At 42.2% G+C, this 3,209-nt stretch overlaps 1 pseudogene; it reads left to right on the top strand.

Moving 5' to 3' along the window:
- Positions 1-1,056: 1,056 nt before the first annotated feature.
- Positions 1,057-2,966, top strand: LOC146721733 (uncharacterized; annotated as a pseudogene).
- Positions 2,967-3,209: the final 243 nt, after the last annotated feature.

The following is a 3,209-nucleotide window of genomic DNA, read 5'->3' as shown; positions in this document are numbered from 1 at the left end:
ATCCAATGTGACACTGGGAAATAATTGTGTCGCATTCATGTTTGACGAAATTCGCTATGAGCTCGATGGTGTGGAGATTGATCGCAACAGGAATGTAGGAATAACAAGTCTGCTGAAAAACTATGTAACGATATCATTCGATAGAAGCATGGTTATGAGTAACGCTGGCTGGAGTGATCCGATTTCTGCGAGTGGGCACTTCAATTTCTGCGTACCGCTCTACATGTTGCTGGGATTTTGTGATGACTACAAACGAGTAGTAATTAATGCGCGTCATGAGTTGATCTTAATACGAGCGCGCAACGACAATAATTGTCTGTATGGAGATTCTGCACTGGAGCCTGTGATCAACATATTCAAGATACAATGGCGAATGCCACACGTGTTGTTGAGCGAGATTAAGAAGCTGTCGATGCTGCGCGCTCTGGAAAGCGGACGTTACCTCAGCATGGGTTCCCGCTCGTGGGATCTATACGAATTTCCGCTATTGCAGCGTACGACCAAGCATTCGTGGGCCATTAAGACCGCAACTCAACTGGAGAAGCCGCGATATGTAATTTTTGCTCTGCAGACAGGGCGTAAAAATGTCATGTCCGAGGATATCAGTCGATTCGACGACTGTAAATTAACCAACGTGAAACTCTTTCTGAACTCGGAAAGTTATCCGTACGACGACATGAATCTGGATTTTGATAAAAACAGATGGTCAATTCTGTACGACACCTACACACGTTTCTGCAAGAACTATTACGGATACGAATACCTCGAGCCCAATCTCACCATCACACGGTTTTTACAAAACGGTCCGTTTGTGATTATCGATTGTTCTCGACAAAACGAATCGATCAAGAGCGCAACGGTGGATGTGAGATTGGAATTTGAGTGTAAGGAAAACGTGCCTAATAATACCACTGCGTACTGCCTCATTATACACGATCGTGTGATCCAGTACAACCCGTTGACCAACGTTGTGCGCAAAATCACCTAAAAAATGTTTACACAAATACGCGTGTGAAAGAGGGAGAGGAGGAGGATACATAATCAAGATGATGTGAGATGTTTGATGTTAGTAATACCTCTCGACTGACTCGCATCGAAGAGATCATGTCCGCACCAACGTTTGTCGACCTGCAAGGATTTATACTAAACAAACGATTTATCGTAAAGGAAGCGGCAATCCTGAGAAGAGGATATATCCTGTCGCACTATTTCTTCGCATGCCCTGTGCCATGGAGCGTGCTTATAAAGTCGGAAAGGCGTCAGGCCTCGTGGCTAACTCAACATCATCACAGCTTACAATGGGAGGATAGAAATGTTCCATACGGCATGGCTCAGCGCTTGATTACGGCAGCTATCGTTGGCATAAATGAGCAAGAAGACGATGAAGAGTCCTCTCTCGTGTATGTAAAAGGACTCGAAAAGCGAGAATGGCTGGCCGAAATAATGGACGATGCGAGCAGCGGTTTCACCATTGAGACCTTGGATGCCATATATGAAGATGTACCTGCATTAAATAAGTTAGATCCCACATATACTCTACGGTGTAATAAACATGTAAAAAATTGCGCGTTGCAAAATGTATTTAAATTATTTAATTGGTGGTCGGCCGCAAAATCCAGGCTTGGATCCGACGATCATCCGTTTTTTGAATAAACATATTGTTTACATACTATTTTCTTTGTTATTTCTCTCCCTCACCAGATATATATTTCTAAGAAATCCTTTCTCCTAATATTTTTAAATATTTCTCTTTGTTCCCCTCCAGATATATAATTCTAAGAATTCCTTTCTCCTAATATTTAATTTTTTATCCCCACTACTTTTAAATATTTCTCTTTATTCCCTCTCCAGATATATATTTCTAGGAATCCCCTTCTCCTAATATTTTAAAAATGAGTGTTACTCGATTATTAGTACTTTTATACGATCAGTCTCTCGTCGACTGTTCTGGCTGGTGGTTCACTTTTTAATACCCTCGAGAAAAATATTCTGCACCAAAAAAGCAGCAGCATGAATTATTACATGCCGAGACGCGATGAAACGTACGAGAAGAAATGCGACGAGTAAGTATAACTTTTTCTATTTTATATATTTTATATTTTTTCTATTTATATATTTTTTTATGAGTTATAATTTCTTTTTTTCCTAATTTAGTTTTAATTTTTTTTTCCTAATTTTTTTACAGCGTTTCGCTGGAGTCTCGTGCGGTTCGTATACTTGGAAGACGATACGCATTGACGACCACGGAATTCAAATTCCTCGAAATCGGCATCAGAGTGGATCCGCCGAGTTACGTGGAGATCGCCATAGGAGATCATCGGGGAAAACAGCTAATACTATCTCTCGAAACGTGGAAAGGACTCTACGAGCAACGTCACGCTATTCAAAATTATTTGAACAATGACTCTCCCAACAACGATGTATATAACTTCATAAGTGTCGGGCCGCTAACAGTACGTTTTCACAAGATAAACGACACCAAGCTCATAAGTCTCGAATCGGCGGACGTGCGCATGATGATGGTCGAATCGACGTAACGTCGTATGTTCGAGCTCGATTCATGCATCGAAATAATGTTCGATCGATTGACGAGGCTCATCGCAACGGTTGATATCAAACATACGCAATTCTCCAATATTGCATCCACTGTAACGAATGCGAGAGAATTGCCGAATGCGATACGCGCTAGCAACGCCTTCGACATGCACCAACTTGTCGATTGCGAGCTGGTGGCTTTAGTTTTTAATATGTAATAAAACTTTATATATAATTATGTATTAAATATAAGACAAATAAATACTTATATGTATATCATGGTGTACTTTATTTGCGCGCCACCCGTTACATACTTTGCGAGAGAGCAACCACTAGAAAAGAAAGAGACAGCGCGCGAGAGAGAAATCGGATGTGGCGGCGAGAGAGAGAGATTCGGCGGCTCGCGGCGAGAGAGAGACGGCGAATTAAGACGCGAGAGAGAGAGAAAGAAGATGGGCTGCAGCGAGAGACGTACGCAAGAGAGAGAAAAAGAGACATACGAGTTTTGAGAGAGACACAGCGTGAGAGTGAGAGAGACGTCGAAATAAGACGCGAGAGAGAGAAAGAAGACGGGCTGCAGCGAGAGACGTACGCGAGAGAGAGAAAGAAGACGGGCTGCAGCGAGAGACGTACGCGAGAGAGAGAAAAGAGACATACGAGTTTTGAGAGAGACG

This window comes from Nylanderia fulva, unplaced genomic scaffold (genome assembly GCF_048542155.1).
Source record: "Nylanderia fulva isolate GAGA-0341 unplaced genomic scaffold, ASM4854215v1 Scaffold421, whole genome shotgun sequence".
NCBI lineage: Eukaryota > Metazoa > Arthropoda > Insecta > Hymenoptera > Formicidae > Nylanderia > Nylanderia fulva.
Note: the sequence above shows the minus strand (reverse complement) of the source record. Positions and strands in the feature narration are given on the sequence as shown.